The sequence below is a fragment of the Canis lupus genome, chromosome 10, assembly GCF_048164855.1.
Source record: "Canis lupus baileyi chromosome 10, mCanLup2.hap1, whole genome shotgun sequence".
Classification (NCBI taxonomy): Eukaryota; Metazoa; Chordata; class Mammalia; order Carnivora; family Canidae; genus Canis; species Canis lupus.
In genome coordinates, this window is record NC_132847.1 from 66,922,949 (window position 1) to 66,935,445 (window position 12,497).

Sequence of the window (12,497 nt, forward strand, 5' to 3'; positions counted from 1 at the left end):
TGTGCTGATTTCATCAAACAAATGAAGCAAATATTTCTGAGCACCTAATATGTACCAAGCATTTTATATTTAAATATATAAATATATTTTTAGATATATTATGTATTTTAAAGTGTTTAATATAATCATGAATACTTCTTTAATATCTTATAAGATGGAAGAAAAGGATATGTTCTTGTAAGTTAATATCTATTGAACATGCAATTTTGCTAAATTAATATTCCCAATAGTTTTGTGTAGGATATACCAGAGCTTTAAAATTAATATTAGTCAATATTAAAAGTGCTGTTAAATTAAAATTAATATTAAGATCGAGGGGCCTAGTTGGTACAGGTGGTTAGGCGTCTGACTCTTGGCTTTGGCTCAGGTTGTGATCTCAGGGTTCTGAGATAGAACCTGTTGTTGGGCTCCGTGCTCAGCAGGGGATCTGCTTAAGACTCCTTCTTCCTCTCTCTCTGCCCCCCCCCACCCGCCCCCCTGTTTTCTCTTTCTCTCTCTCTCTTTTTTTAAAAAAATTGGTATTAACATCAATGTTGCTTTAGGAAGGATGTAATTCAGCCAGTGTGAATAATGAAACAGATTTGATTTATAAACTTTACATTTATTCTAATTTATAAAAACATAAAGAAGAAAGACTCACAATGCCCCTGCCATAATACTGTTTATAAAAGCTCACCTCTGCTGTAATTTTAGAATCTTTCTTTGGAGAGTCTGTGGTCCATAGAAATAAACAACTGTACCCAAACATGCTCATTTGGATGTGAGTTTTTCAGGTGTCACTAAAATGTTAAAAATAGATCATGATGTAGGGCAACCAGATATTTAACTCCTTAAGTCAGTGACTCAAGGAGCTACAAGGATGGAAGGAAAGAGGGAGGGAAAGAAGGAAGGGAGGGGGAGGGAGCAAGGAAGGAAGGAGGAAAGGAGAGAGGAAGGAAGGAAGGAAGGAAGGAAGGAAGGAAGGAAGGAAGGAAGGAAGGAAGGAAGGAAGGAAAAGGGAGGAAGAAAGAAAGGAAAGGAAAGAACAGGAATTGATTGAGGACGAAGCTCGGTAATCTCCAAGGGGGGGGGGGGTCGGTAAATTCTATTGAAATTCAAGAGTGGAGACCTACCAGAAGGCTGGTAAAACAATTCCTAAGTGGCCAGAAAAAGAATCCTATTGACATTCAGGAACCCCGAAGAGAACAATTGACCTCCCCATTGTGGACTCTATCCCCTTCCTCCGGTAAAGGTGTGAATAAAGCTCAGGACAGGAAAGAAGCCTTTTCTGCGGACCCTGCTGTTGTCAACGTGTCCTTAGCCCGACAGACTTTCTGGGCAGTTCCCGATGATATCATTTCTTTGTATCGGAGATCCAGGACCTTTGTGGATTAGGAGAGAAGAACCAAACGGCAGCTGTCCCTCCTGCTGAGCTTGGCACGCAGAACTGACTCTCAGGAGAGGCCCCCAGGACCTTGGCCAGGGGAGCAGAAGGAAGCTGGCCCACCCTGGAATGCAAACCCAAAAGAGGGCAAGGGGCTCCGACTTGCAAAGCAGGAGAGAGAAGAAGGCAAACGAACACCCCATCATTCCTAGCGGAAAGTTGAATTCAAGAAGCCAGGCTTCACATTCTTTTCCCTTTGCAGAGATCCTGCAGAGTCAGAGAAGTGCTGGCTTTTTAAAAATGCTGATTTCTTTTTAAACACAATGTGGGGTGTTTTGTGCGTGTGTCCTCAGAGGATTTCCAGACAGTCCCTGTTCAAAGGGTCATTAACATTATTTAAATATTCATAGTGGGGGTGGGGATTATAGACTGAAATTTCAGACCGCGCGGGAGGGAGGGAGAGAGAGAGGGATGGATGGATGGGGGGGGGCGGCCTAGGGGAGCCCCACCTCGAGTACCAGCTTGGACGCCAGGCCCCCGGCTGCCACCGGGGAGGGCAGTACGACGGAAACCCCGCGGTCCACACCTCGGCCTCTGGGTCATATGGGGAGAGCCCCCCAAACGCAGGGGGACCCCGCGCCTGTCACCGAGACGCACTTCCTAAGGGCTGCGGGCGGTCGCGCTTACCCGGGGACAGTCGTGCTGCCGATCGCTCCCCCCGCGCTTGCACCCCCGCGCTCCCACCCACCCAGACGCAGGATGTGCACCCCAGGCACGTCCGCGGGGGCACACGCCGGCACGCCCACCCGTAGGCGGACACAGGGCCGGGTCCCCAGGCACGGAGCCCCTGCTCCTGCACTGGCCCCTCCCTCCCTCCCTCCATCCGTCCATCCGTCCATCCTTCCTCTCTCCATCCCTCCATCCATCCGTCCATCTCTCCATCCCACCAGCCGCCCATCCTTCCGTCTCTCCATCCCTCCATCCATCCGTCCCTTCATCCCTCCATCCGTCCATCTCTCCATCCCTCCATCCGTCCGTCTCTCCATCCCACCAGCCGCCCATCCTTCCGTCTCTCCATCCCTCCATCCGTCCGTCTCTCCATCCCTCCCCTCTACCCATTCATTCTCTGCGTGGTTTCCCGGTCCGGGCTCCGAGTCCACCCACGGGGAGGTGGGGGCGGGGCGGGAGGGGCGGGAAGGGGCGGCGCTCCGGGCCCTCGGCTCCCCTCCGCCTCCCCTCCGCCTCCCCGCCGCGGCTCCTCCGGCCAGAAGCGCTCGCCCCGCGCCGGGGCTGCCGCTCGCCGCCTTCCCGGAGCCTCTGGGCCGCCCGAGCCGGGGCAGGGCAGCAGCCGCGCCAGAGCCCGGAGCCCGGAGCCCAGCTCGAGGGCCGCCTCCCCCGGGATCCCGCGCGCAGAGGTGGGTGGCCCAGGCCGGGGGTGGGGGGGCGGAGACCCCCGACACCGAGTCCCCGGGGCGCCCCCTGATGTTGGGGACCCCGGGGGGGCTGCAGATCTGGGGAGCCCTCGGAAGGATCGCGGGCTGTCCCCCGAGGAAGGGGTCCTTGGCCTTGCCCCGCGGAGCGTGTGCGGGAGGGGGCCCGGCTGGAAAGGGCTGGGGCCATGTGGCTTTGAATTCCCGGGTTTGGGGGAGGGGGCCCGGGCCTCCGGCTGCTTTACTCGATAGTTGCTAATATGTGCTTAAAAAAAAAATTGACTGAAGACCTCTTTTCCCCTGCTCCCTAACACCCACACTCACACTCACACACACTCACACTCACACGCTCACGGAGCGGGGCTGGACGGGGAAAGCGGGGACCGTCTAACGGCCGGGGCTGCCCCTGCAGACCCGGGAGCAGCCGAGGATGGAGCCGCCGGTTCCAGCTCCGGAGGGAGACGCAGGTCCTCAGATGGCAGCGCCGGGACCCCGGGGCCGGGGCGGGGGAGGTGGGGGGGGGGGGCTCCCGACCCGCCCGAGCCTGGCGAGCGGGGTCCGCGAGCTGCGCTCCGGGGCCCCCGGGGACCGAGGGGTGCGCGCCGAGCCCACGAGCTGGGCCTGGGGCTGAGCCCCCAGCTGCTGGGACCCGGGGCTGCTTCATCCCAGAAAAAGCCGGAGGGTTCCGGAGGGTGCCGGAGGGTGCCGGAGGGTGCGTCTCTTGAGGCCCTTTGTGGGGACACTTGGGGGAGCGGAAGGGTCGCGGTGGTGAGCGCCGGGCGGGCTGTGCTGGGAACTGGGGGGGGGGGGGGGGGGCGTGCGCCCTCGGGGGCGAGAGCCGGGACGCCCTGGCGGCCCCCAGAGACTCTGGGCAGACGTGGTGGTGGAGGACCCGGGACTGACTCGACGGCGGGGCGGGGCGAGCTGGGAGCGCGGGGAGCCCTGCAGGTTGGGGCCGCTGCGCCCCTGGGGAGCGGGTCACTGAGGTCCCTGCCCTCGGGCCGCGCGCTCGCCGCCGGGGATCCCTCCCTAAGCCTCAACCAGGGGGCATCGTGGAGGGAGTGGAGTCTGGAGAGACGGTGGGGGGTCCCTCCAGACCCGGGAAAGCCAGCTTCCCGCGCGGGGTGGCACTGCTGTGGCTCCGCTAGGCTGTGTGGTCAGACTTGGACAGATCTGCACCCTTCTCTGCAGCAGTTTTAAGTGCGGCGCCAATAATTTGGGCGAGCTGGTTTCTCCCCCTCTGGAATGCGTGAACCCCTGGAAGGAGCGCGCACACGCACCCACACCTCTACACCTGGATACGGTGCGTCTTGGAATCCACGAACAGGTTCCCACGGGGAAGCAGCCTTCCCCCTTCCCTCGTCCCCGGGCATCCGGAGGCCACCGCCCACCATGGTAATCCCAGGAGATTTGTTTCCTTGGTTTTGTTCTAATTAAAGAGAGTTCACTTAAGCATCACACTTTTCTTCCTGGAAATGGTCCTGATTTAATTAAACGTTCTCTCTTTCTCCCAGCCTGGGAGCATCCCCAACGTTGATCAATAATATTTCAGAGTAAGGTGTCTAGAAATGATGTATTGCTCTTAAAGAGCTTGCTCTGTTTGGCTGGAGTAAAGCCCTTAAGAATTAAACCTCGCCCTAACACACCTCCTGAACAGCCCGCTGTCCACCGCCCAGTTTTGACACTGGCTCTTTGCTGGGAGGGCACCTTCTCCGTTGAGCGGGTGCCCCATGGGTTATGCAGGCCCTGCAGTTATTTGGGGCTGCACTAATAAAATTAGTCAGGAGCCAAGAAAAATGAAAGTAATTCTACTTTGGGCCTCGGAGCCCCTTCCCTCGCTGACTGCATTGCATTAGGTGTTGAGCTGTTCCTGTGGCAGCGAAGTTGACTTGAGTTTCTTTCTGGGATGCTGAGGAGCCGGTGTGAGAGGGGTGGCCGGGCTTTGAGATGGGACAAATATTTTGAAATGCCCATTATCTCATAGCCCTGGCATGACAGTTGGCACGGCTCCGTCTGCAGAGTTGAGGGTAGTGTTGTCAGAGATTATTTCACTTCCCTAAGTGGCTCATTCTGACTCAGGAGCCTCAGGATCTCAGGGTAATAAGATGAAGCAGGTTGTCTTAACTTATCATCAAGTGAGGGGAAAATGATGCCCTGGTTGTTTTATCCTAAAACTTTCAATATTTTAGTATGGAGCTAACTATTAAATCTTCTTTTTAAAAATGCTAACACCTTAGACTTTCTAGTTAATTATTAGAATTGTCTGGATACCACCCTTGTCTATTTGGTTGACTCCTAAAGCAGCCAAGTCTTGGATTTCTTTTTCTTTTTTTTTTCTTTTTAAACATATTTTATTTATTTTCTCATGAGAGACACAGAAAGAGAGAAGTACAGACACAGGCAGAGGGAGAAGCAGGCTCCATGCAGGGAGCCCGATGTGGGACTTGATCCTAGAACCCCAGGATCACGCCCTGAGCTGAAGGCAGACACTCAACCGCTGAGCCACCCAGAGGTTCCTCATGTCTCGGATTTCTATCACAGATGTTATTACAAGTGTCTACTAATAAAGATAATGAGAAATATTTCAAATAGAAATGAAACTGAATTTGGGTGGACGTCGTATTGAGGAATTTAAACAATTGAAATGGCAGGATGTTGAAATTTACTTCTAAAGACCAAAATGGTGATGTGTAGTTCCATTCTTTAATTTTTTACTTTCCTCAATGCTGGTTGAATTGATGATCAATCTTGAATTAGCCCCTGGAATGACTGTTCTTTGATCTTGAGAAACAGGAGCCATCATTTGTGTAGATTGTTGATCAGGGATCCTGTACCAACTATTGGAAATTTGAATCAGTTAATGTACTGATCAGGTTTAACAATTTTAGTAAGTTTTGTTAGAAAATGGCATCATTTTCTTTATAGTGCATAAACTCTATACCCATGGATAGATTTTTTGTGGAGCTAAAAAAGCTCAAGGCTGGGGGTTCCTCACTGGCACCAGCCTTCCCCATCAGCACGTTGAGGGGCTTGGGCCTGAGGGAGGCAGTGCCTCCATGATCCATGATGATGAGATCCAGGCTTTTTGTAAGAGAATCCCCTTCTAAGAACATATAGGGCTACTGTTCAAGTTTTGGACACATGCCCTTCAAGTGTGTTTTCCAGGAATGTATTATTATAGGGAAGTTGAAATCATCTCTATTTCATAGGAGAGCCACGGTTTTGCTCAAAGAGAAAATTACAGAGTTTGCATATGTGATTTTCAGTAGCACTTGATGAACTAGAATCTTAAGAATTGAAGTACTCAAAAAAAAAAAAAAAAGGATTGAAGTACTCTAAGGAATATCAGTTTAAACCTAAGTTTTAAAAATTTGTTTCAACTGTGGCTCATAGAAGTGTGTTTCTAAGATGCAGGGAATGGCTGTCTTGCCCTAACTACTCTTTGCCTTGGTCCTTCCATGGACATTTTAGGACTTTGTAGCCTCCGTGTGATGTCCACATAGAGACAAATTATGGTTTATAGGGGTGCAGAAGAGTAATTGTGGAATCCACAGGACAGCCCCTGGAGGCTGGTTTTTGAAAAGCAAATCCCCATACAAATATAGTTTCTGTTCTTGTCCCACTCTGGAAAGTTGAGTGCCCGAAGAATGAATGAATCATGACGCTTCCTTTGCCTCCAGTACAGCAAGATGTGATACCTCCAGGTTTCAGCCTGGGATTCTTTTTACCTGTTGAAGTGAATTCTGAGATTAGAGAAATGCAAAAGTTGGACAGACAGACAGTATGGGAGAAGGGTCTGAAGGCATCCTTGGGCCCATTTACCTCTTTCCCATTTAGTATTTGTCTCTGAAGTCCAGGCGCACTGTGCTACCAGGCCTTGGAGGGTCAGGGACATGTAACTGGGATTTGTTCCCATCTTGGTGCGAGTCTCAGAGACTTTGACCCCTTTCTTTCCTGGGTGTGTGCTGGGTTTCTTTCTGGTTGGTTTTGATGCTTAACCAGAGCAGCGTGAGTGAGCAGAGCCAAATATGCAGACAGTTCAATACCCTAGTTATCCAGAACCGTGGCAGGGCCAAAATGCATTAGTGCCTCGGTCAAGTTCTCTAGAAGACTGTGGGCATGTCACTTAAGTGGAATCTTAGTTCCTTCACTTATAAAAATGGGGCTACCGAGACCTGCCTATTTGCAAACTCGTGTTGAATGAGATATATGCAGAAGTACCTCGTGCTCGTTGTATTTCTCCCCAAATTGGTTTTCTTAAGTTAACAAAGTCTCTTTCCATCTTTTTTTCTTTTAAAGATTTATTTATTTAAATAATCTTTAAACACCAACATGGGGCTCGAACTCACAACCCCAAGATCAAGAGTCTCATGCTCTACCAACTGAGCCAGTCAGGCGCCCTAAAACCTCCTTTCATCTTCATGGTAGATGCAAATAAGCGATTTTTCAAGTGTAATTGATAACATTCCAGTAATTGTGTAGCAGGTCACTTGTTCAGCCCTCCCACTGACCAGATGGAAAAGCTTTGAGTGCAGAGATTTCTCCAAGCCTAACCTCACCTCCATCCCCCAACCCTCTTTGGACTTGGAGGAGTCTGGAGGACATCATTCTTCTCTCTTTACCCCCAAAGCACCTGCACTGCTGAAGCTTCTTCCTTTTTTTTTTTTACTTGCTTCTTCTTTATGCTTTGAGTAAGTCAGAAATTGCTCCTCATTGGGCAAATGGGCCCAAATTTTCAGGACCCTAATCCTGGGCTTTATGCTCACTCAGTGACCCATAGTGTGATGGATATCAATGGGACTTCCCTTCCGGGAACTCCTACAAGATTCTTTGCTGGCCCTAATGAGTTTTCTCAGTCACTAAGATGAGAACAGGCATTAATATATTAAGTAAAGAGTTGGCATTTCAGGTTAAAATTAACTAGGTTTTCAGAAGAGCCCGAGAAGCCTGGTGAATTGAGTCCTTTATATCTTACCATTTACCTTCACAGATTTGCAGTAGATTTTGCAGGTCGGATGGATTATTAGGTCGCATCGTGGTGGGGTGGCCACACTGGAAGCATTATTTTGAGTAAATTTGTCAGCCTTACAGATCATTCTTGTATACAAACACATACAAAAGAAATTCCCCACCTCTGCTCCCTAGTTCGCCAGCAAATCCCTCTGTGCCAGCCAGCCCTGGGGTCTTGACTGGCGAGAGCCCGTACGTTTGAGGAAGTGAGTCGGTTAGAAAAAGTAACTGGGGATTTACAAGCAACATGATTTTAAAAACAGAATATTGTAGCCCCTGACCCTGTTGGCAATGTCTCTGAATTTTTCTTTTCAGAAAACTACCTGCGGGAGGGAAGTCCCCTCTCCCACATAAAATGTCCCACAGAGGGGCGACTGTCCAACTCCTGGTCCCCGACCTTTTGGTGTTTCTAGTCCTGCACTGAAGACCCAGTTCCCTAGGGATCTGTCTTGTTCACTGGGGCAGCATAGCTAGTCCTACAGTCCAGCCAGGCCAGTGTCCTCGGGGGGACTCCTGGGCTCTGGCACAGACAGGATCACCCATTTGAGAGGAGCCTGCATACTGCCTTTTGGGGTGCATGGAGGGGTGGGCGGTGGGGGGTGTTTTCTGGATACTGCCTTGTACATCAGCTCTCCTGGGGATGTCAAATAAAGCTTGAGAACAATGGATACAGGCACCTCCCCACACCCCCCAAGTGCAGCACCAGCTCTGACTTAGGAGAGACGGGCCCGGACCAGGTCCCCATCCTGGCTTGCCTGCCTCACGTCTTGACAGTTTTCACTGCTCTAACCCAGAGGTGATCCTGGAACTGCTTCAAAAGGTCTGTGGATTCTGCTTAGACTTTCTGCCCTGTGGAGCCCCTGCACCCCTTATCTGCTCTTTAGGATTGAAGAGAAATCGAGTCAGCACATAAAGATAAATAAATGCTGGTCCAGAAGCCTTAACCTCTCTTTGAACTATACCCAAGGATGTGTTTTATTGTTCTGCACGTGCTTTCGTGAGGGGGCCTTGAGAAGGGAGGTTACAGTGCAGAGCAAGATGAATGGTGATGCTGGACCAGTTTTTCCCAGGTTGTCAGAGGACTGCGCTGGAGGATGCTGCACGGAGCTGAGGGCGCCCTGGGCTTGTAAGGGGGAGAGGAATTGCCCAGGACTTCCAGGTCTTCGGTCTTTTGTTAGAAGAGTGTGTGTGGAGCTGCCACCCATACTACACTGAGCCCTGAAGAGAGGGGTCCCTAGGTGGCCACCCTATCTGTAGCCCATGATCTTCTCAGGATGTCCCCAGGGAACCCATGGGCCCAGGACCCAGCCAGCGGCCTGTAGCAGAGAGCAGCCATGCAGACCCCAGCAAAGCCCAACCCTGGGCAGGGGAGAGGGAGGGATGCTAGCTACCCCCCACCCCCACCCCCCGCCGTTAGTTCCCTCAAATGCAGAGCTCTGTGAGGCCTACCTGAGCCCCACACCTGGGTGAAGTATGTGTAGAAGGTTCTAGGAAGGCCAAACCACATTTTCCTGTAGGCGGTTAACTGACGGCTCTCAGCCCCTCTTCCTGACCAGGATTGGCTCACATTATCATGATGTCATTTGCTCAGGGGAATGAGGCAGAAACACTTTGTGTGGAGCAGTGCCTCGTGTAAGTTTTGTGGTACAGCCTATACACAGAGAAAGAGACCCATTGTCTAGCCCTCGTTATGTAAGGCGTTGGGGGGAGTGGTTTTCCCAGAGGAATAAATATTAATTTTCTAGAAAATTCGAGCACTTCTTAACCCTGAATCTAAAAGCTCTCTCTCTATGTGTATTAAAATCAAGGTCCGGGTGCCATGTGCCAAGTGATTCCAAGGCTATATTTAGCCTGGCAAATTATTATTTTGCATCAGAACATTTTATCCTTGCAAAGGATAACAGGAACTCTCCTCTGACACTATTCCAGGTGAATAGAATCCGTTCATTTGGGCAGGAAAATGATCAAACTGTATTAGAAAGTTAGAGCATACCCAAGGCACTTTGTGATCATCCCTGTTTGGGATCATTTTTCCTTTAGGAAAGAAGTTCAAGGCAGTGTTTAATACCGCACAGAGATGGGCCCCGAGTGTGGGAGGCATTGCTTTTGCATGAAATCACAATGTGTACATTGTTTTTAAAATATTCTTTTCATCATATGCTTCATTATCAAAACAATTCACAGCCTCCCAGGGATGACAGATGTTATAGTATAACCAGCATAGAAGCTATAAAATAGAAGAAGGAAAAGGGAAGAAACCACTCCCTCTCCAACCACTACTGAGAATGGAATTTAGTTTTCTCTTCTAGGGAATTCCCTGCAATCCCCAGGGACGCCTTGATCTTGACGTTTCTAGGCACGGTGCTGGGAGGAGCTTAGAGGGAAGGGGAAGGGAATTAACATTTTTTGAGTGCCAGATGCTAACCTGGTTGCTTTTATCTCCACTGTCTTACTTAATCCTCAGAGTCACCACCATTTTTCCAATGAGGATACTGATGGGTTCGGAGGCTGTGGCATCAGCCAAGGGTCCCACAGCTGTACATGGTCCTACCCAGCAGCTCCTGTTTTTCCTACCTAGCTCCCTCCTGTTCCCAAATCAGTGTATGGGGTCCTTGCTGTTCAAAGTGTGGTCTGGGGACCTGTGGCATTGGCATCATTCAGGAGCTCGTTGAAATTAGACAATCCTGAGCCCCCATCCCATCCCTACTGAATCAGAATCTGCATTTTACCCAAATCCCCAGGAATGTATATGCACAGGACAGTGTGAGACGCTCCCTTACCCGACTTGGAGGAGGAAGGTTTGGCAGTTGACGCTATGCAACTAGCCAAGCTTCAAGACTGGAATCAGCAGGCTCGCCCTGAGAGAGGAGTCGGTGAGAGCAGCAGGTGCTACTAGAATCTAGTGGGAGGCAGCTAAACGGCCCACAAAGCCCAGGACAGCTCCTCACCGTGAAGAATTATCCTGGCCAAGATGTCCAGAGGGCTGATGTTGAGATACCCCGGGTCTAGCTGTCCATATCTAGGATTCACACCCTGTCCGTGTTTCTGTGGCTTCAGACGGACGCACCTCTCTAGCGAGCAGACCTTAAAGGAGATGACACAAATTGCAGTGTGGTATGCAGATGTGACTCTTTAAAAAAAAAAAAAAATTATTTATTTATTCATGAGAGACACAGGCAGAGGGAGAAGCAGGCTCCATGCAGGGAGCCTGATGTGGGACTCGATCCCGGGTCTCCAGGATCACACCTGAACCCAAGGCAGACGCTCAACCCCTGAACCACCCAGGCATCTTGCAAATGTGATTCTTTTCACTGGGACTCAAAAAAGTGACAAAGAGTTTAAATTGCAGCACGAAAGATTTCCCGTTAGAGTTCTGCAAGCATCTGGCTAAGGTACCCAGGAGACAGTGAAAAGGCCTCTGAGCTGGTACTGGTCCCAATTGTACCCCCCCCACCATGGGGTTACCCCCTCTCCTGACCAACCCTGCCTGGCTACCATAACTTTGGTTTCTTAGTTGTACTCCCCAAACCTGCCCAGGCCTCCGTCCTATTTTTCAGCGACCAAGCAAGCTGTGTAGGTCGGCTGTGCCACCTGGAGGCAGGGGGAGGAAAGGGGAAAAGTGGAAGGACTCCTTCCTTCAGGCTTTCCTCTCCGCACCCTGGGATCTGAGCCTCTCCAGCCTTTTCTTGCGTGGCTCCTAATGCTCCACCCCACCGCAGGCCCTTCCACTCCTGAACACCCATCTCCTGTCCCTTGGCCCAAAACATCTGGGACTCTCTCCCCTCCAGCACCTCCGTTGTCTCCCTCCTTCCTTTTCTCTCTCTTTTCCTTTGGTAAACAGCAGATCAACCCCAATCAGTGATCTTCCCAATCACGACTGGGAAGTGAAACCAGCACCCCCAGTGTGTATTAAGGGGGGAAAAAGGGGTTTGAAGGGAAATTATATGCAACAGAGCCCCTGTCATCCGCCTTCTGTTATGAGAGTCTCCTCAGAATTGCTGCAAACATCTCTTCCTACTCTCTTGGTTTACTCCAATTCAGCTGACTTTTTCTGGAGCTCTACAATTTGAAAATGGAGTTTTCTCGAGGTTCTGTTGTGTTTTCTAGCTTTTTCTCATGGCTGGTATTTATGACATTCATTTTCCAATACTTTTTATTTATGACCATTATCCACAAAGTAGATTGTTCTAGGTCGGCTGTAGAACCAAACTGGACTTATGACCGAGGTTTTCCAAGAAGTTTCTTTGTAACTTCTGGGTACCCTCTTTTTCATAACCTTTATTATTCCTTGCAAAACGAAAGGCGGAGCCACGAAAGTGGAGGAGGCGATGGGGAGTGGCTGGCGGGCTATGCTGAGCATCCAGCTCCAGTGTTGGGATCCAGGGGCCAGGGCAAGAGAAGCCAGAGCGCTGGGCTTCTGGCCAGAGTGGAATGTATCTTCCCAGGGGAAGCCTGTGTTTTTCCAGCAAACTAGCTGCTCTGCTCCAGAGGGCTTTAAACTGGAAGGTGGGGAGTTCCAGGGGGAGAGTGGGAGTCAGAGAACATGAGAGCCGTCGCTATGGAGGACTATCAGTTTTGTCACAAAAAGGGGAGATTTGTCATCTGGTCTTTGGTTCCTAGTCGTTGTTTTGAGAAAATAATTGGGAAATCCATACCAGAAACAATCTTGCCCCTAAGATCATATACCTGAGAGG

At 50.5% G+C, this 12,497-nt stretch overlaps 1 protein-coding gene across 10 annotated transcripts in view; it reads left to right on the plus strand.

Moving 5' to 3' along the window:
* The window catches only part of PALM2AKAP2 (PALM2 and AKAP2 fusion), a 469,130-nt gene that overhangs the window by 358,332 nt on the left and 98,301 nt on the right, over window positions 1-12,497 (plus strand). The window contains exon 1 of one of the 10 annotated variants that reach the window (XM_072842295.1): window positions 2,623-2,778. The exons of the other annotated variants lie outside the window; for them this stretch is intronic. The gene's annotated coding sequence lies outside the window, so the exon portion shown is untranslated. Of the gene's footprint in view, window positions 1-2,622; window positions 2,779-12,497 lie in introns of those variants that run through there. 10 annotated transcript variants of the gene reach the window in all.